This window comes from Alexandromys fortis, unplaced genomic scaffold (assembly GCF_014885135.2).
Source record: "Alexandromys fortis isolate MF-2015 unplaced genomic scaffold, M_Fortis_MF-2015_v1.1 scaffold_174, whole genome shotgun sequence".
In the NCBI taxonomy this organism is placed as follows: domain Eukaryota; kingdom Metazoa; phylum Chordata; class Mammalia; order Rodentia; family Cricetidae; genus Alexandromys; species Alexandromys fortis.
This window is the reverse complement of record NW_026068063.1, coordinates 747471-769505: the sequence shown is the minus strand read 5'-3', so window position 1 is coordinate 769505 and position 22035 is coordinate 747471. Positions and strand designations below refer to the sequence as shown.

The following is a 22035-nucleotide window of genomic DNA, read 5'->3' as shown; positions in this document are numbered from 1 at the left end:
GCCCCTCCAACCAATAGCTGCTGTGATACCAGCCCATTGGGGCGTGGCCTCTCTCCCTTTAAAAAAGCGGCTATTTCCTCTGCTCGCTCTCTTCACTTCCTGCTCCGCCGGAGACTAGACTCCCTTCCTGGTTGTGCAGATGGCTGTTGTCTGAGACGGTGATCTGTAAGTTTTCCCCTTTAAATAAATAACACCCTATTAATCATAACTCCAAACTGGTGTGGCCTTGTTTGTGACTTACGCCTTCATCCTTAAATTTTTAACTTCATGATGTTCTTGAAATCTCAGAAAATTTGCAAGGGCTATTTGCAACCACCCCTTTCCCCTAGAACATTTATTTGGGTCTTCATAGTGGTTGTATCTTAGCCTTGTTGACCTTCTCATGATTTCCATATGTCTCCTATACATACCATGTTAAGATTTCTGGAACATTCTGAGTAACTTGGAGCCATCTTGTCCAGAGAACCCTAACTGCTTCAGTGTGTACTCCCCAAGAATATTCTCTGATGTACACATGGAAGAGCTAACCCAATCAGAAAATCTACCATGTGTATACTGTTTATATAGTCAATAATCAAATTTCACTACTTGTCTCAGTAAGGCATTTTATAATGAGGTTGTACCTATCAGTTGTCTGTAATGCAAAGTGACTGCGTCTCCTTTGTAGTTGAGAAATAATTTGTAGGGAGATGCTTTGGGACTTGGTACACATCTTAATCCTCATAACAGTCATCCATTTTTCCAGCACCGCTCTGTGGGGAAGCTTCGCATGTTACTACCCTGCTTTCTGACACAAGAAGAGGGAACCAAAGCTCAGATAATAGCTATGTCATGGACATCTGAAAGCAGGCAGTGTCTCACAGGGATCCATGCCACAGTCTTGGGAGTTAACTGGACTCTTTGCAGATCTGGAATTCGTATGGTACAGTGGTCTCAGAAAATCCCCTAACCTCCTCGAGTCTGTTTCCTCTTCTGTAAGGAGATTCTATCAGGAAGAGGTCTATGACATAGCAGATGGAGCATCTGACCACGCAGGTGTCAGCTACAGCTGCGTGATTTTTACAGTAGGGAAAAACAACCTCGTACATCAGTTCTGGGCAAGTTTTGTCACTGATCCTACTGTCCATGCCAGCTATTGTAGGCCAACAGGACATCAAACATGGAAGAAGGGATATGTGTGTAAGTCATGCCCAAAGTTACATGGAGCGTTCTGAAACATGGGTGCAGGGGACGGTGGGGACAAGTGAGTCATTTCAATGGAGGATCAGGATGTCATCACAAAGAACGTGGTGACACCGCAGCCATGGGACCACCGAGGATTAGCAGTTCTACATTCAACTGACGCACGTACTCTGCTCTCTGCCGTGGGCTTCAGGGTTCAATTGGATGTTAATGGCACTAGAGAACACACGTTCACTGGGAGCAGTATCAGGGTCATGCCCTTGCCCCTGATGTATAATAATGCAGAGTGAACAGGAACATGGAGTTTGAAAGTTGCTGACTCATTCCTAGACTTCCAATGGGAGACGGGTACCCAACAATGGCGATCCTCTGCCATCTCTCAGGCAATACAGCTGGGTTATGAAGATGTCCTTGGAGGCTCAGCTCAAGGCCTTTTAGATATTTCTGGGCAGGAGCTAGTTTGGCACTGTCTAGGACCTGTCCCACTACAGCAAGTCTAGATAACTCCTTCATTATCTCTTAGTCTGGGAATCACAGCTCTTGTATCTCACTCAGTCTGCCTTGGATTTTTTATGGGGGTGGGGTCAAGTTACAAAGAATCAAATCCATTTTCTCCTCTTGATACCACACCGTTCCAGCCACCAAGCAGATATACAAACAGGATGTCTTTCCTGGTACTCTAGACTTTGAATTCACTAAAGATGGAAAGGCAGAGACCTTGCATCTCTGTTGCTATGGTTCCTAGCAGAAACCTTGCTACCCGGGGTTCTGTGATGGTCTCATGGATTTAAGGCAAAAGAAAAGGTCTTGTTTAGGCAGCCACAATTGTTGAGATCCTGGATACAGTTTGTCTGTTGTACATAGAATGCACTTTCTCACAGCAAACATCCAACACTGGTCCTCGGGCTCCTTCAGCCTCCCCTCCCCTCCTTACATGCTGTTCACTGAACTTTAGGTATAAGGGTTGTATTGTAGATGCATCAACTGGGGAGGGGCATCCAAAGTCGGTTGTTCTCTGCATTTTGACCAGTTGTGACTTTCTGTAATGGTCTCTGTCTCCTATAAAAACTTCTCTGATGTTGGCCTCAGGGAAATCTCACAAGGCTTCGCCTCCTAAGAGAAGAGCTGGAGTCAATGAATGACTACTGAGAGAGTCTTAAACACACGCAAGCAATACTAGATAGCTCAGCATGTTACGTGTATGCATGTGTTTATGTATCTGTGTGTGTTTATGTGTGCGTTCTCACGTATGCCAGAGGTCAACAATTAAGGCTCTTCCTCAACTCCCTCTCTACCTTGTTTTTTGAGACAGGGCCTCTTTTTGCACCTGGATCTCCCTGATTTGGCTAGACAGGCTGGCCAATTAGCTCCAGCAATCCTCTGCCTCTGTCTCCTGAGTACTGGGATTACAAGTGTGCACCACCACACCTGGTTTTCCACGGGTGCTGGAGGTTAGAATTCAGATCCTCAGACTTGAGGGAAACAAGTCCGTTCTCCACTGAGCCATGTTCTCAGCCCTGGTGGTGAAACCCGTGAAAGGTGTCTCATGGGGGGGGGGCGGTGATTAGGTCCAGGAAGAAGTGCATTCTCATGAGAATAAATTGTTATTAGAAATAATCTGTGATGATCTGGCTTCCTTTCTTGTCATTTGACCTCTTTCTCTCCCATAATGCCATCCACCACGAGGCCTTTACCAGTGAATAAGCCAACGAGGCTTCCTATCTTGCACTCCCGACATGCCAAACTGTGAGTTAAGGAAGCCTCTTTTTCTCTATAAATTACCTAGCCCCAGGTATTTTGCTAGAGAAACAGATAAATGAACTAACACATGCACCTTCTGGTGCTTACATTTAGTAGCCGGGAGCTCTCACACACGCCGCACAGCTCTTTGACTCCAAGATCTAAATTGGATCTATAATATTAAAGCGTGGCTTATTTTCTGTCCCCCAGACTGTGGACGTGGAATCAGCTGCCAGCCTGGATTTCAGCAGGTCGCTCATTCCGGAACAAATGACTGTGGTTCTTCTTTGCTGTCATCTGCCTAGCTGGTGCTCAGCACACGGGGTCTAGTAAAAATGCAGCCAAGGCCCAGCTGTGCATCCATCCTAAAATGTGCAAACACACTAACATGCAGAAAAGGGAAAGAGCCAGGTCATGCCCGTTCTCAATTTCTAAAACGCCAGTCCTTGTATTCTGAGTCCCTCAGTGCCGTCTTTTTAATAAAAGGAGAACAAGCTTTGGCCGCAGAGCAACTGTGCTTCTTAAGACTTCCAGAAAGAATAAAGAACACCCCAATGACTGGGGACATGGTGCTCGGGCTTCATCGGCTTCTGCAGTTGACATCTCTGTTACGACTCACAGGGATTCCAGTGAACCAGTCAAGAGCAAAGGGAAAACACAGATGTAAATTATGTCATGCCTTAAGACTGTGGAAAGGTGATGCCACATGTACTAGAAAGGGGGTTTCAAGTGACTTTATAAAACTCAGATGTACCCTTGGGAGAATTCTCAAAACCCACTGTTTTTCCACAGCCTGATGGATTACTGGAAAGGTATTAAAATGGATTTACCGCCCACTTCATTATGGTTGACATCCAAAAGGAAAGAGAAAAAAGCAAAGTCTGACACGGGGCTAAGGAATGGACCAAACTTTCTATGTATGGAATGTGATTTTAGCAAGCTGCCAAAATGCCTCCAGATGTTCACTGAAGCTTATCAAGATGTCTAGACTCCAGGGGTGGAAACCGGCTGAGCAGCACCCCGCTCTCAGGCATCTCATACAGATTTTGGCCTCTGACCTGTTCAAGGCTTCCTTTCAAGGTCCTGACGAGGTTCTTAGGGAAGCACTGAGCTTAAAGCCTTGGCCATCTCTGGACCCTGTGTTGTTAGCTTTCTGTTACTGAGAAAACTATGAGAGAATCAAGAGAATAAAGGTTGATGTTGTTTTGCAGTTTGGGGCGTTTTGATCAGCTGCCTGACTTCTTTGGTTAGAGCCTGAGATGAAAGAGTAGATGATGGCAAAAAAAAAAAAAAATGCATGGGAGAGGAGACTTCTTCACTTCAGGGCAGGTGGGAAACAGAGAGAGAAAGGGGAGGGGACAAGAGACTCAACAGCCCCTGCAAGGACACTCCTCCAATGACATAACTTCCTCCAACTAGGCCCCACCTCCTAACAGTTCCAGCAGGTCCTCAAAGCACACAGGGTGAAGACCACACCTTCAGCCTGGCTCTTTCAGGGGGAACGTTCAAATCTCCACGACAGCAGATCTGGAAGAAGAATGCTCCCTGGAGGTCCCGGATGAGAGACAAGCAATGGTGGATGAAACTGAGCAGTTCTCCAACCGTGGTGGCCAGCCAACTCCTTGCATGAACTCCTTGCATGAAGTATAATTGATGCATATAATTTGAAAATTTCTGGGCCCATTTTCTACCACTTCAAGAGGAAGTAGTGAGAAGAATGGCAGTTTTGGGACACTAAGCTATAGAGCAGAAGGTGGGGGGGGGGGGGGGGGGGGGGGGGGGGGGGGGGAGGGCTGGCTTGGTCTGTAAGTACTTGGTGTGGAAGCATGAGGACCTGAGTTCAATATCCAGCAGCCACACAAAACGTCTGCCTAGAAGAGTGTGTGCCTGTAATCTTGGTGCTGGGGAGGTGGAGCTAGGAGGATTACAGGAGCTCACTGGACAGCCACTGGAGCCTACTCAGTAAGTTCCAGGTTCAGCGGGGGACTCTGTTTCAAAATGTAGGGTGGAGAGACATCAAGGAAAACACCTGGCATTGGCCTCTGGCCTCCAAATGCACAAGACACACATCTTCATGTATATCATCAGACACACACAAGCGAGCTCACGTGTACAAATGTACACACACACACACACACACACACACACACACACACACACACCACAGCAGAAGGGAGCCTCTGATTCTGGAAAGGTCTGTCATCCCCAGCAGTTGGCGAGGTAAGACCGCTTGGTTTCCATTTGGTAGAGCCTAAAACCAGCTAGCCACCATGGTGAGAGTCAGATCGACTGTGGAGAAGGCTCTTTACTGAATGGTCCCCTCACCTCTAGAGAAAGTTGAAAACCCAGAAAGAGAATTGGGGGGGGGGCGGGGGGAAGAGCTCACATAAGGCAGGCTTAGTGGAGTTACCACATTTGTTACTGTAAGTGAATTGAAAGGACCAGAGTCACATAAAGGGAAAAGGGAACAGGGTAGAACTGCCAGGAGCTGGGAGAACAAAGCCAATAAAACCTGCAGAAATCTGAAAAAGACTTGTGGTGTGTCAGGAAGCTGAGGCAAACTTGAAGGGCAGACAGAATTTGGTTTGTCATAAACTACAAGAGAATTGGATACGAGCCAAGATAAGCTTTGCACAATATGAAGCCAATTTGAAGAAGTCTAGAATTTTCCCCCAGGGTCAAGGCACAAATTTTGTCATGCATCGGAATGAAGACTTGCAGAATCTATTCAAAGTACAGGTCCTGTTTCTCGTCCTGATTGGTTAACTGTGTGGATCTAGGCATGGGCTCTGTCACCTGCACGGTGTTGTTGGTTTGTCTTCTGAAACAGAATATTACTTCATTTCTTAGGCTAGCCTGGAAGTCATGTAGCCCAGGCTTGGTCTGAATTCAAGATCTTCTTGCCCCAGGCTTCTCAGTGCTGGGATTAGAGGTATATGCCTCCATGCATGACTCTAAAAATTTACATTTCCAACAAGTAATCCCGATGACACTGATGCAGTGAGCCCATGGATAGGGCTTAGCCAAAACACTGCCATCTATTTCCTAGCAGGGAGAGCGTCCCAACACTTCTTCCTATGGGATGGTTAATTTCGTCATCACCAAACCTCTAGGCACTTCTTTGAGGGGTTATGCAGACTCCCGGTGTATCTGTGAGGGTTTGTTTTGATTAGGTTAACTGACGAGGGAAGATTCATCTTAACTGCCAGTGGGGACATTCAGAGGACCTTCAGGCTACAAAACAGAGGAGTGGGGTGAACACCAGCATGCATGCATGCATGCATCTCTCACTGCTTCTTGACCACACATGCAATGTGACCAGCTGCCCGCCTCAAGTTCTTGCAACCATGACTTCCCTACCATGATTGACAGGACCCTTAAACTGCAAAGACAAAAAACTCTGCCTTTTCTGGTTAGTTTTTATAAACTTGGCACAAACTGAGACATACCAGGAAAGAGGGCACCTTACTTGAGGAATTGCCTTCATTACATTGGCCTATGACTACATCTGTGGAACATTTTCTACAACAACAACAACAAAAAAAACACAACAAAATGTGTATGGCTGTTTTGCCTGCATTTATGTCTTTGCACCATGTGTGCAGCTAGTGCCTGGGAAGGCTAAGAGAAGGCATCAGATGCCCTGGTACTGGAGTTACAGTTGGTTGCAAGATGTCCTATGGGTGCTAGGAAATGAACCTGGGTCCTCTTGAAGAGTAGCCATCACTCCTAACCACTGAAATCTCTCTCTAGCCCTAGGTGGGGCATTTTCTTAATTGTTCATTGATATAAGAGGTCCCCCGCCCCACTGTGGGCAGAGCTATCTCTCGGCAGGTGGGCCTGGGCTGGAGAAAAAAAGCTGGCAGAGCAAGCTAGCAAAAGCAAGCCAGAAAATAGTGTTCTCCTAAGGTCTCTGCTTCAGTTCCTGCCTCCAGATTCCTGCCTTGACTTCCCTTGATCATTGACTGTAAAGTGTGAGACAAAATAAACCCTTTCCTGTCCTAAGTTGTTGTGGGCCGTGGCATTTATCACAGCAACAGCAAAAGCAAACCGGGACATCATCCTTCAGGAAGTTGCTTTTCTCTGTTGTTTTGTCATAGCGAGACAACCAATACAGTCTGAGACTTAAAACTACGAGCGCCTGCAAGAAACAAACCAAGAAGGAATGTGGGGACCAGAACACATGGGCAGAGACACACACAAGAATAGCACCCGCTATTGCCGTGTCCTGTCTCTGCTCTACATCACTGCAGCCGCCCCCTACCTAGATGGTTGCCACCAATTCACAGCCAACACTGAAGCCCAGCAGACTGCCCCAGCAGACACAGGCTGCTCACCACGAGCCGGCACTGGTTGGGGAGGCTCTTGGTGGTCCATGTGGAGGTTGGGAGTTCACAGCTACTTCCTGTAGAATTATGATCTATATGACCTCCCATGAGTGTGCCTCTGAACACTGCCTTTAAACCAAGATTGGTAAAGCACAGACTCTTCTGAGAATATGGGAAAACCCCTGTCCCGTCACCCCCAGTAAGTGTATACGGACGCTTGCACACCCTGTCATTTGCCATGTTATTTCACGGAGTCCAGCAGTAAGAAACAACCGAGGGGTTTGGTGAGACCCGGGAGTCTAATCGCATGGGAACAATTCTGTCCGCTCCACTTCTGGGGTATAGAGGCTGTCTTCAGTATGATAGCTATTCACCTTGACATTTCTTTAAGATCCCACCTCGCTGTCATCTGGAGAAGTCTGCAAAGCTCCTCTAGAAGGGTTCTCCACTTGTCCGCTCACCTGACTCATCTCCTGGAGTCCCTTCTAGCGCAGTCCGGGAGATGCGCTATTTCCATTCATGTTCTAGTCTGCATTGATTAGAGGACAAGCGACAGTTCCACTGGAGACCTGTCTGCTCTTTCCATCTCGTTGCTATGACTCAAGGGACTTCCGCTCCCAAGCTTGTCATTCTTCACGACCACAGCCCTGAGCCCATCAGCTCAGAAACAGGGAGGGACAGCATCCATGAAAAATGCACCGCCGATCTTTTATTCATCTGTCTGTGCACTCAGCCGGTATTCAAGACCCAGATCCCATGCTCAGTGGCAGGATGCATTGGAGACAAAGGTCTCCATTCCGACGGAGCTCAGAGTAACTGGGAGAGGCAGATTGTCAGGGACTATGTCCTCAAGAGCATTCCAAGTGTCACCAAGGGAAACAAGGACCTATAACAGGAAGGAAGCTATGCAGGGGCTATGACTTGGACAGGCTGGTCCAGGTAAGTGTCTTGGTTAGTTTCTGTCAATTGAGAAAATGTTCCCGTCATGTTGGCCTGCAGGCAAATCGGTGAGGGCATTTTCTTGATTAATGGCTGACATTGGAGGGCCCTGCTCCCTGAGGATGGTCTCATCTCTAGGTGATGGTCCTGGGTGTTATAAGAAAGCAGGCTGAGCAAGCCAGTAAGTAGAGTTGCTAGGTCCTGCCCTGAGGTCTTGCTCTGATGGCCCTTCATGATGGACTCTGAGCTGGAAGATGAAGTAAACCCTTTCCTCCCTATCACAGCAAGAGAAAACAAACTAGGGCAGGTGTCCTAGCTAGCTTCAGCTGTCAACTTGACCCACATGCAGAGTCACCTGGGAAGAAGGCAGCTCAACTGAAGACTGACCTCCCGCAGACTGGCCTGTGGTCATGTCTATGTGGCATGCTCTTGGTTGCTGATTGACATAGGAAGGCCCGGGCCATTGTGAATGGTGCCATCCCTAGGAGGGGGGTGAAGGGGAGAGCAGCTTCCCCCCATCGTTCCTGCTAACGCTCCTGCTTGAGTTCCTGCCCTGATTCCCCTCAGTGATGGATTATTTCCCGGACATGGGAGCCAAGTAAACCCTCTCCTTCCCTAAGTTGTTGCACCATCCCATGGGTTGGGGGCCCTGTACTGAATAAAAAGGAAGAGCGCTGAGTACCAGCATCCATCTCTCTCTCTCTCTGCTTCCCCACTGTAGATTTAATGTGATCAGCTGTCTCATGGTCCTGATGCCATCCATGCCTTGCCATGACGATGGTCTTCATTCCTCAAAATGTGATCCAAAAGGCAAGCGAACAACAGCAGCAGCAGCAGCATCCTGGAGTTGCTTTTTATCAGGTATTTGTCATAGCCATGAGGAAAACAGTTACCATAGAAGGATGCTCAGGGAGGGGACGGTCAGCTGAGACTGGGAAGATGAGAAGGGGCCAGGTGTGGAAAGGAGGCCCTGGCTTGTGCTTGTTTAATCCCCGTGGCTGGGGCTCAGCTCCTGTGAATAGCCGCCAAATGCCTTCCAGTGTAGAACAAGCTGGTGCGGCTGAGATAGGAACCCGTTTCCGCATTTAGTGCCTGCTTCCTGCTGCAGTGTATGTCACGCCTCAGTGGCTGACAGTCCTGCCAGCATCCAGCAGAGTTTCCCGACAGGCAGCACCTCCATGTCAAAGAGTAAAGGGGTGGGCTCTCGGAGCCTGATAGAAAGCCATGGTGACAGACAGATCCTTGTGGGTCAGGTCCTCTGAAGGGATATGTCTACGCTAGCTCCATGGCTGGGCTTAGAGTAAAACTGAGCCTGGGTAGAAAAAGTATGTGTGTCTTTTCCAAGCTGATGGGCCTGGCATCAGAGGAGGGAAGTCTGTAGGTTTGGGCTCTGCTACAGAGTATAGTGTGGCTTCCTCTGTCGTCACTTCTGGCCTTGGCAGGCGTAGCGGTCAGCCTAATGTGAGAATTCTGAGGAATGCGTGTGCCATGGTGGTAGCCATGGGTTGAACTCAGCTCAGCCAAGTGAATGATCTTGGATCTGAGGATGCATCCTCCCTACTCACAAGGCCATGAAGCTGTGTCTCCTTTTACACTGTCACCAAGAATCCTTTCTCTGGCTTCCTTGTTCCTACATGTAGATGTGATCAACCACCTGCTAGGCAGAAACTGGCATCCATTGGCAACCACGTTGCTTCTTTCCCCTTGATTCTGAGAGATGCAAGAGCATTACAGAATAAGGGAAGGTCTCTCACACGCTCTATACCTTCACAACTTACACAAGGGCCTGACCTTGCCACATCAGATATGTGGGACAGGTAGAGTGTCAGACAAATATCTGAGAGAGAAATCCTGGGTTCCCCGGGAACACATGTCACCAGATCTGGTGACTAACCTTCTTGCCTATAAGGACTTCCTCTTCTGCAGCTCCTTTCTGTGGATGCAGCCCTCATCTTGGTCAAGGCCTTTCTCTCAGGCACCATGTGCTTCCCTGCTTCCCAGCCTGTAGGTCTCCACTTCCTTAAGGTCTAGTTTATGTCTTCCTGCAGGTTGAGGGATCCATAGAAAATACAAATCAGGTCACATTACTCCACAACTCCAAACTCTTCAGCAACTGCCAGGGAAGTGGGAGAGATGAAAATTTCACAATTCAAACAAAGCCTGCAGGTTTTCCCTCTTGAACTTAAATTTATAATTTTCATGAGAATCATGCATCTGAAGAATCATTGGGCCAAGGAGGACAAAAGATACATAGTGTAGAGCAAACAGGATCCACAGGCCAAGTCCAGCCATGCCCAATGGATAGCTTCCATCATGGGCACAGACTGGCAAGTCTTCAAATAAATGCCAACTTGAATCAAGACCAAGAGTAACACAGAGGTGAGCCCATGAGTACCAAGGGTGCCAGGACAATGGGTCTGATTTGGGGGCAGTTTAAAAAGACCATCATTTATAATGGCCTCTGTAAGGCAGAGACTATTGAACCAATTTTTACACCTGCTCATGCAACCATTTTATCCTGGCACACAGGAAGCAGTTCTGACAAACTGATGTCAGCAATCATGAAGCTGCCAATAATTTGTGACTGGTAATGAATCCTTATGTTTGACAAAGACATATTTTAATGTAAACTTGATCAAAGCCAAGACTAACTCTCCTGTTCTTTGATTTCTAATGAGAAAGTAAGAATGAGAAGGAGGTGGGGTTGAGACTAATGTTGGGAGCTAGGGATGTGGGATTAATACATTGACCAGTGGGTCTCTTAGGGGGTCATTGTCTCTGTCTTCAGAACCACCAATGAATGAATGGACCTTAAAATTCACTGAAGGGGGTGTGTAGCTGGCTGAGCCCAATGCCACTGTACTTTGCTCCCTCCAACTCCCCACCAGCCCTTTGTCCCTTGTCTTCCTCTGTTGTAGAGGCTGGGAAATGAAAAGTGGGTGTTCAGCCTCACCGAAAGCCAGGGCTGGCCGAGCGACACAATATGCCACTGTGATACCATAGACATTGAATCCTGCTATTCTGCTAAGAGCAGATCGACCCCACAATCTCCCCACAATGCTTGATATATTCCCTGGCTTTCTGTAAACATGGCGTCTGCAACCAGAGCACAGCGCTAATCGCTTTACCAAGGCAACTGTCAGAGATGCTCCAGTGAGCCACAGGGAAGCTGGCCTGCCATGGATGCCTCACCAAGCACCTCCCCTCACACACACACACACGCACACACACACACACACACGTTGCTAATTGAGTGACTCAGCTCTTGTGCTTTTACTTCTGGATAATTCTGAGACCTACATAGCCTGCCAACGTACACAAGGTAGAGAGAGAGAGGAGGGGGGAAGGAGAGGGAGAGAGAACAATAGGGTTCATCCCCTGAGAATGAAGTGCACAAACTCGGCCCCACATTATTGCAAAATTCTTGGGTAATTTCCAGTTGAACACAAGAGCTATGAACAGCTGTGCACAGACAGGCACCAGTGAGAGCAAGGCTTGTGTTTACTGAGCCTGGACTTGAACTAGGCTGGTGTGGGTGGTCTCCTATTTAGAAGGCAGGACAGACCCACTAGAAATGAGCCGGGCTCGCAGAGGTGACTGTCTCTATGCAATGTGGTGTCCTCATGTGTCTGTGTGGTGGGGAACAAGAGCAGGGGGAGTCCATGTTTCTGGCCATGTGTGGGAAGAAGGCAATGCCTGCAAGGAAGGCAACAATACAAGGAATGAATGGAACTGAGTTACTGCAGGCCAGGGACTTGAGCACAGAGGTCAGGATGATAGAGGGGAGGCAGGGGGACCAGCAGGAGCAGACAACCACAGCTCCCCCACTCCCATCCAGCACCTTCACACTCACAAGGCTGAAGAAAACAGGTGCACAGGGGACATGGCAGCTCAGCTCATCCATCAGGAGCGGCTGCTGTAGGCGTAGAGCACCAGTGCAGACGCAGAGGAAAAGAGATGTAGCAGGAGGCAGGCACCCATCCATCACCCCCACCTACAGGCCCAACCCGGTGTCACACCTCCTCAAGGAGGCAGAGAGAGGTTGGTGGGCAGGTAGCTTGGGGCAAGTCAGATCCCCCAGGGAGTCCTCCCATCAGCTTAGCGCCTGCCTTCAGTCCTGAATGCCAATCATTCACGCCAGATGCACCTGCTACCCTGATGGAGGGCCGTACCCACCCTTCACCTCTGTTCCTCTTCCCAGACTGCATGATTATCTAGGACAGGCCCTGGAGGGTCTGCAGGCAGAAGATGCAGTCAGGCAGCTTTTCCCAAGGCCCTCCTAAGGGAACCTCCAGGATCCCTGCTCAGCCACCTGGGCCCTAGAGCCGCTCCCCAGGGCAGCACGACAGTGACAGATCAGCTGGACAGAGCAGACCCCAAGGTGAAGGGCGCTGCTGCCTGTTCTCACTGCTCCAGAGATGGGGTGGCAGAAAGCTCCCCCAGCTAGCACCACTAGCGACAGGTAGAGAGATAGAATCATTCCTTGTTCTGCTTCAGCCTGATTCCATGCTGCTATTGCAGTCACCCTGATGCCCCGTCTCAGCCCTAGTCCAGCTGTTCCCTGTGGCTTTATCATTTCAAACGTCCAGCTGTTTCTCTGCAGGCTGCATCAACATAAGCCATCTTCAGTGTGGCCCCAGCAGTCCTAGTGCAGGAGACACCCTATGGTGTGTGTGTGTGTGTGTGTGTGTGTGTGTGTGTGTGTGTGTGTGTGCATTTGTATGCAGGTGCATGTGTATATACACATGTGTGCACATATGTGTATTGGGGTACCAACCTTGGTTGTCATTCCTCAGGCAACATCTACCTCAGTTTTTGAGACAGGGTCTCTCACTGGCATGTTCTTTTATTTGTTGTAGTTGGTGGTGGTGGTGGTGGTGTATGTGTGTGAGAGAGAGAAAGACTGCAGGTGCAGACATACCACAGCATGTGTGCAGAAGTCAGAGGACAACTTTTGGAATCAATTCTCTCCTTCACCATGCATTCACTGCAGGGATCAAACTCAAGTCAGGCCACTGGGCTTACATGGCAAGCACCTATATCTACTGAGCCATCTCAACTGGCCCTCAATGTCCCCTGTAGAAGAATAACCTTAAGACAGGTAGCTTAGTTGATAGAGAGCATACCTGACATGCACAAAGCCCTGAATCCCATCTTCAGCACTGCATGAAGTGGCTTGGCAGTACTGGTGTGTAATTTTAGCACTGGAGAGGTAGAGACAGGAGGATCAGAAATTCAAGTTCACCTTCAGCTCCATAGTGAGTTCAAGGCTAGCCTGGGCTACGTGAGATCTTAAAAAAACAAACAAACAAGGAACAACATAGGAACCCAGGGCTTTCCTCATCATCATTAACTCGATTCAGCTTTGACCAGAAGGGGGTTTTGTAGCTCAAGAAAGAATTTAAAACTTGGGGATTTGACAGAATGCCTCAATACTGTCTGCAGATCCAGAATGGTAGCTTCAGGCCATAGGGAATTAGTTGGTCTGAAAAGGCTGCTGCCCAATTAATATTCCATGAAAGGCACACACAGATGGGCTTTGCTCGGAGGGCCAGGTCCTGGGCGATACTGATACTGCTGATTGTGTTTCCCGCCCCATGTCCTTCTTTGCCTTCTGAACCCCTTCACTCTATTAGCTACCCAGAGAACAGATTAACTCACTTGTTCGACTTCCATCCAAGCAAGGGAAGGTGAGAGTTCCAAGGGGGGAATCACAGAAGCAGCCTGCAGCTTCCAGCAAGGTGATTCTCTGGTCCCTCGCCTCCCCGGCACCCCATTCCGACAGTACCATGCATTTTATCCCTGGCTGAATCTTCCCAAAAGGTCTCTAGGTGGCTGCAGTTGTCAAGGCCACCTCACCGAGGTAAAGGAAGCCTGGGCTCCTGGGACAATAGCGAAGAATCTGGAAGAGATGGATGCACTGCAAGCTGGCCTGACTTCAGTGCTGAGATGGGTCCCCTGGGCTGAGGGTATGCTGTACGTGGCTCCTGCTTCTTGTAATAAGGTCTCCAAGCAAGAAGAATGTCTGGAGCTCAGAGGCTCCTGTAGCTACGTGAAGAGGGGTCTCTGAGTCATGCAAGAAATTAGATCATCCTATTCAATATGCGTTCCCAATGCAGCAGAGCTACGTGATGATACTTACGCGAAGTTGATGGTTAAACACCCTGGGGTTGCAGGTGCTCATGAGAAATCTGACTTGTTCACATCAATAAGACAAGTGGACCCCTGGCCCAAGTCGTGTATCTCAGGTGGGAATTATAATAATGGGTGATTTTTCTATCTCAATCTAAAGCTCTTTGCTGGTGGTTCCCATGGAAGTACAGAACAAGAGGTTGCCTGTGCCTGTCCCAACTAGTAACAGAATCACAATTAGGGGTTCCAGATAATTATCTACAAAGGAAACAGTACCTGGGACAAACGGGGGGGGGTATCCAAATTGTATTCTTAAGGTATCAAACATAGTTTTCCTGGGCTAGGATTTAGCTCAGTTGACAAAAATACTTGTCTAGAGTGCAGTGTACAAAGCCCTGGATTCTATCTCTAGCAACTCATAAACCAAGCATGGCACCTGCCTGCAATCCTAGCCTTGAGAGGATAGAGACAGGTGGATAAGAAGTTTAAGGTTATCCCTGGCTATACAGAGAGTTCAAGGCCAGCCTGGGATATGTGACCACACACACACACACACACACACACACACACACGGTAATATATATGTGCACATATGAGAGCGGGGAATTACTAGGGGTAGGGGTAAGGATTAGGGTCTTAGAACCAGGGTCATTAGCTCTTTGGGGGTCTACCCTGACTTTTTCTTAAATAGTCCCATGGCCCAGGCAAGCTGAAACTATCAGATACCCTTAGAGAAACTATGTTCACTGGACCAGTTCCCAGTGACTGTCCGTGGGAAACTCTAGTGCTCCCATAGGTACCTTGACAGTGGGACCAGATCTCTGTCATTCGCTTCTTGATTTCCTGTATCAAGATCTCAATTTGGTTATGGAGGCATTTAGTAAGCATTGCTTGAATTAAGATGACAGAGAGCGTACTTAGGTCCCAGTGATATAGAGGAAATGCCAGGGAAAGAAAAGGAAGGGATGTCTGTGTACTAGAATGTTCCAGCTCCTGGGTAATGGATTATTTTCGGAAACCTAGGAGGTAAGATTTAGGAGAGAGCATGCTCTGCAGGAGCTGGTACCCTGCAACAGGCATGGGGGTCGGTTCTGGTACTTTTGACCTTACTGTGTGCCTGTCTCAAAGGGACTCAAAATAACCTCACTCCCTAACCACCACCCATCATGCTGGGTGCCACCTTTCCAGCCCTGTTAACTTGCTCTCACTGCCTCCTGCCAAGCAGAGCCCGGGGCCCTGAGTCATACCATATGAAGGCAGTCCTGAAATGGAACCCAGTTCTCAAAGGCACTGACATCCCTTTCCTTGGGCAGTCCTGCGGTGTGCCTGGAAGCAGACACATGTGCTGAATCATCCCCTGCAGCTGCCACTGATTAAACACTGCACGTGTACATCACAGCTGTCTCCATCCTCCAGGCTCAGAGAAGAGACGGAGCTGGGAGATGTGCTGACTTAAGAGGCAGTCGTGTGGGGATGACCCAGTGGAATGGCTCCTGGGTTTATATTAGACTCAAGGGGGACCTTTGGACAAGGTGTGGCAGTACATTAATAGCTCATTCCAGAAATGCACATTGACACTGGCTAGTTGTGTCTTTGAAAATCTTGGTTTCAAGATCAGGTGGGACCATATAGTCTCAGCTTAGGTTTTGACAGAGTCTCCTCCTCATCATGACTCCATACTGCCCCTGAACTTGGACAGGTTGATTGCTGCTATGGAATAATCCTCTTATACACTGTAAAGATTTGTCACTCAAATTGGCTTACTAAAATGCTGATTGGCCAATAACCAGGCAGGAAGTATAGGCAAGGCAACCACTCTAAGGATGATGGGAAGGAGAAGGGAGGAGTCAGAAGTCACTAGCCAGACATAGAGGGAGCAGGAGATGAACATGCCATGCATTGATAAAGGTACCATCACATGGCAGAGCGAAAATAAGGAACATAGGTTAATTTAAAATGTAAGAGCTAGTTAGTAATAAGCCTGAGCTATCAGTTGAGAATTTATAATTAATATAAGCCTCTTTGTGGTAAGCGGCTGCCAGGCATTTGGGAATAGGTGGTTGGGACAGTAAACATCCAATTACAGATTGCTTCAGTACCATGCTCTATAAAATGGGGATAACAAATGTGTTTGCCTCCCAGGGTCATGACGAGTCTTGGGGAGACTGTGCTGTGATATCTTTGCACATTACTGTGGCACACATGGGTTGCTATATCACTTAATAAATAATATGGCTTCCTAGAGTCATAGTAGAAAGTTCTGTAAGCTGGAAGGCTTCAACTACAGGTGTATATGACCTTAAATGGATATTAGATGTCCAAGATCAAAGTTTGCAGAAGGGTCCTCGCTGCAAAGGGCTGAAAGAATAAACACGCCCATGCCTCTAACTCATGGTGGTGGTTGGTCTTTGGTGGTCAGTCAGCCATGTGTGGTGTTCCTTCCAGATTTATACCATTGTCTTTAGATGACTGCCTACCTGGGAGCTCTCTGTATCCAAACTTCTTTGCACACAAAGCTATCAACTACATCAGTTGGAACCCCTCACTCTACCATGCCCTTATAGTAAGAAGTAACAACTGTCATGACTCTGTTTCCAAGGATGGTCTGCAGTGGCATTTCAACTGTATTTTAATAAAGCTTGCCTGAAGATCTGAAAATAAAACAGCCCCACTGGTCAATCTTATGGACCAGGTAATGATAACGCACACCTTTAATCCAAGTAACCACACTAGTTTGCCACAGAAACCGGGTGGTGCATGCCTTTAATTCCAGTGGTACATACCTTTAACCCCAGCCATGGAAAGAATTATAAGACAGGAGGAAACAGCTCACAGACACAGTATCATTTTGAGACTCCTGGAGACAAGATCATCATTTCTGACTGAAGTCAAGGTAAGTAAGAGCCAGTGGCTGGCTGCTTTGCTTTTCAGATCTTTAGGTTGAATCCTGATTTCTCTCTCTCTCACTTTTATTAATCATGCTTCATTTTCGCACCCAACATGAGGTGGTACAAATTTATTATAAAAGCCATTTCCCTGAGGCACAGGCCAGAGCTAGACCCAAACCTAGCCACCTGGGTTTGGGAGAAAAGCTAGTGCTCCCAGCTCCCATCTGCCCTGGCCTAGCTTCCACGTAATGATGTAAAATACACAGAGAATCTGGATACTATATGTTATGAAGTATTGCTGTTGAATTGTTTGACTGCTGAGGAAGGAGCAACAGCTGCTAAAAGACATTTAATCATAAATGCTGCTGGATAAATCCAACCTATATATTTTGTAAATGCCTTGATTTCAACATTTAAGTAAAAAAGGTATTTTATTTTGGAGAAGAGGTTTTGCTTTTGTTTTACAGGAAGTGAGAGGCTGTGGATTCATTCTGGGTTAAGAAAAATAAGGGTTTTTTTTCAAATACTACTACTGTGATTAGGTTTTATTTTAAGAAATGAATAACAGTCTATATAAAATGTTTTTGCCTTTGGGAAGTATTTCACACTTATAAAGGAAAAGGTACTTAATATTGAACATTTCCCTTGTTCGATGTTTCTAATGTTTATCTGGGTTTTGTGTAAGTCCCATAGTCACTGAGCAGTTTTGAAAGGTAGGCTTCATGACCGCTTTGACTTCATTCTTTGAAATGACATGACAAATTATTTTATTCAAATTATAGTTTCCAAAATAGAGGGTTCAGTGCCAGTCATCTCTGAAAGCTTTGATACCCTTTCAGAACCACAGTTGCTGGGATGAAGATTTCAGATGGCTTTGGTGTCATCTGGGCCTGAGAGAGCAAATGATGAAGCACAATTGTAGGAGTTGTTCAACACCTTCCGTGTGAACTGCGTGAAGGAGTCTGTTTTTAATTATATATGTGCCTTTCTCAAGAGGCCAGAAGAGGGTGTTAGATCCTCTGGACTAGAGTTACAGGTGCTTATGAGTTGCCTAAGGTGGGCACGGGGAACTGAACTAAGGTCCTTAGCAAGAGTGGTGAGCCTTCTTAACCGCTGAGTCATCTCCAGCCTTCCTATTAAACTCTTAAAATTAGAGCTACATAATGCCTGGGAGTTAATTCAAAATAATTTAATGGGGGCAATGAGTATAAGTTAAGATGAAATGAAATGGACCACGAGGGAATAACAAAACAGAGAAATTGTCAGACAGGAATCCTTTACCTGACTTTGTCTGTCCCTGTGGAAAGCAATTTCAGTGTCACATGGGACATTGTGGCTGTATTATAAAAAGATAAACATTATCACTCAGAAACAACACTGGTACATTTATGTATAAAATGATAGATGTCTAGGATTTGCTACAAAATTCAAACTTGTCTTTATAGAGACAAAATGAAATCTACCATATTGTCCATTCTTGAAGCCATGTACTAAACATGTGAGAGATTTTATATTAATTTTTTCTACTTTTTGTTTGATTGAAATTCTCACAATAAAAACTTTAATGTAGGAAACAGAAAAAAAGGAATTACTTCCTAAAGCCTGCTGTATAAGTCTCCTAGAGTGTTCATAGCTAAGACAGACAAAGAGACACCAATAAGGAAAGCCACAAGGCAATCACGCTGATAGCCATAAGCTCAGAAGTCTGGAAGCAAATCTAATGAAATGTTAGCAAATTCAGCTCAACAATGTGCATCAACACGATGTAAAAGAACAATGAAAGGTTGTTTCAACATTAGAAAATAACCATGTACGTTACAGATGGAACTGAATTCAGCTGAATTCAGTCTTGTTCGAACAGTTACTGAAGTCCTAAGTCCCAGTGTCCATGCTGATGACATTATTTGGGAGTCAGTTATTACAGACCTCCACACTAAAGCAAGGCCATGAAGGAGAACCCTAACCTTATACTACAGGTGTCCTTGTACACGGAGGAAATGTGCAGAAAAGGTGACAATAAGATGAGGGTTCAGATAACCATCTATAAGGTGAGATGACTCTCTCGTCTATGCCAGTTAACAAAGCCAACTGGGATGCCCACCTACAAGACCATCTTAAAGATTTCTAACCTCTTTACATAAAATAATGGTTGGCTAAGAGTTCAGAGAATCAAGCCCAAGAGACCACCCAGACCCTGGTATAGTTTGGATATGAAATATTCCTGCTGGCTCATAGGATTTTGGGTGTTTTTTTTTTTTTTTTTTTTTTTTTTTTGGTGGTGGTGGTGGTTTTTGGAGACAGTTTCTCTATGTCACAATCCTGGCTGTCCTGGAAGTCACTTTGTAGACCAGACCGGCCTCGAACTCACAGAGATCAGCTTGCCTCTGCCTCCTGAATGCTGGGATTAAAGGCACGAGCCTCCACCACCTGACTATGTGTTTTAATTTGTTCTCCAGGTGGTAGTGCTATTTTGGAGCACTACCTCAGAGCAAGACGCATGGCTGGCAAAATTGGGTCATTATTGGCAGGCCTTTGAGGGATACAATCTGGCTCTGCATCTGACCCAAGCTCTTTATGTCCTGGTTTATCAAGTTGTGAGAAGCGACTGCCTCACAAGGCCACCACCATGGATGGAGCTGAAGCCATGGATGGGGATGCTGCCATGAATGGGGATGTTGCCTTGGATGGGAACGCCGCCATGATGGAGATACTGCCATTAGTGGAAAAGCTATCATGGGCGAAGCTGCCTTGACTGTCATGCCTTTCTTGCTATTATGAACTTCAGCCCCTGAGACCATAATGAAAAATATGAACTCTTCCTGCCTCTAGTTGCTCCTGTCAGGTATCTGGATACAGCAATAAAAAAGTAGCTAAGGCCAGTTCTGTGCAGCCTGTTCACCCCATTTACAAACATCATTTCTTTCCAATGCTTAGTAAAGGCTATGCAATGTGTCTCTGCATGGGTGCACCAGGCAAGTAATCACAATGCTCTGGCAGCATTGCCCACAGAAGCTCTGCAAGGTAAAAATAAACTATGATCTATTGAACAATGAATTCTAAAGAGATGCAAAAGAATGGCCTTAGACATATATCTATGGAGATGAATGAATTCAAAAACATAATATAGAGATCAATAAGGAGCAAAGGACATAAAAGTATAATTTCATTGACATAAATGTTAAAATCATATATAACTAAATAATGTGTTGTTTGGAGACAAATACACACACACAGTATTAACCTTAAGGCTCTGGTGTATATTAAAAATCACCTGAAAAGGTTTTTATAATCCAATTAGTGCGTTTCTCTCCCAGAGATTCTTACTAAGTACACGTGAGAGTGGATGCTGAGAACCTGTGCTTCCCACAAGTGTCTAGGAGGTGCTGAAGCACCTGGTCCACAGACTGTGTTCTGAGGATCACTACTGCAATGCAACACATGGAGCTGATACATGTAGAACACTGGACAATGGTTCACAGTTGAGGGAGAGGGGTAACTAGGAGAGAGTGCAAAAAGGCTTTAAGACATCAGTGACACAGGGGCTGAGGAGACATGTCAGTGGTAAAGCACTTGCCATGCAAACATGGGGACCTGGGTTTGGATCCATAGACCCTGTGTAAAAGCCATGAGCGCTTTGGTCCTCCTATAATTTCAGCCCTTAGGAAGTGAAGACAAGGGATGCCAGGGCAATCTGGCTAGCTGGACTAGCTAAATGAGCTAGTTCCTGCTTCATAGGAAGGACTTTCCTTATTTCATGAAGTGGAGAGCAATTAAAGAAGATACTTGATATCAACTTCCGATCTACATACACAACACACACACACACACACACACACACACACACATTAGCACACACCGAAAAATAACTTTAAAACTTAGTACTTAAGATGTACATTTGCAGGGCAGTCATTTCTTAAAATACAATCTGTTTAAAATTTAACAAGGTAAAACAGAAAAGCGTCCCATAGGGCCCTTCTATGACCTCCTTTCTCTTTGTTGAATCATCTTCTACCCTTTAAGTAGTAGAACATTAAAGACAAAGGAAAAGAAGAAAAGCAAGAGAAGATAGTAAGTAGACCACTTGCTGAGCTCTATCTAGATTCCACCTGGAACTCTCACCTATGGCTTCTGACGTTGCTGAAATTTATACACATTGACCCTGTTTTGAATATAAGGAAAATGAAGAGTAAAGAGAGACACAACTAGCTCAAAACATCATGGCTTATATATGCTGGAGTTAAAATTTAAACTCAGCTTAGAAAGGTAAGTCAACTTTTAGTCCTTGTACTTCAGTTCTCTGTTAATATAGCAAAATACTTGAGGCTGGTACACCATAAAGAAAAACACCAGACTAGGTGGCTCAGCTGTTAGGAGTGCTTGCTGCTGTGGGATAATGCTATTGTACACTATAAAGATTTGTCAATCATATTGGTGTAATAAAACACTGATTGACTAGTAGCCAGGCACAAAGTATAGGTGGAGAAACTACACTAGGAGAATTCTGGGAAGAGGAAAGGTTCAGTCTGTAGTCACTAGCCAGACACAGAGGAAGCAAGATAAAAATTCTTCACTGATAAAAGGTACCAAGCCACGTGACTAACATAGACAAGAATTACGGGTTGATTTGAGTTGTAAGAGTTAGTTAATAATAAGCCTGAGCTAATAGACCAATCAGTTTATAATTAATATAAGCTTCTGTGTGTTATGTTGGGACTGAATGGCTGTGGGACTGGGCAGAACAGAAACTTCCATCTACAATTTGCAGTTCTTGAAGAGGACCCAAGTTTGGTTCTCAGCATCCATATCAGTGTGCTCACAAATGCCTT

General features: G+C 46.2%; 1 protein-coding gene across 5 annotated transcripts in view; it reads right to left on the bottom strand.

Moving 5' to 3' along the window:
- The window catches only part of Kazn (kazrin, periplakin interacting protein), an 892416-nt gene that overhangs the window by 571875 nt on the left and 298506 nt on the right, over nt 1-22035 (bottom strand). The gene's annotated exons all lie outside the window — the stretch shown is intronic.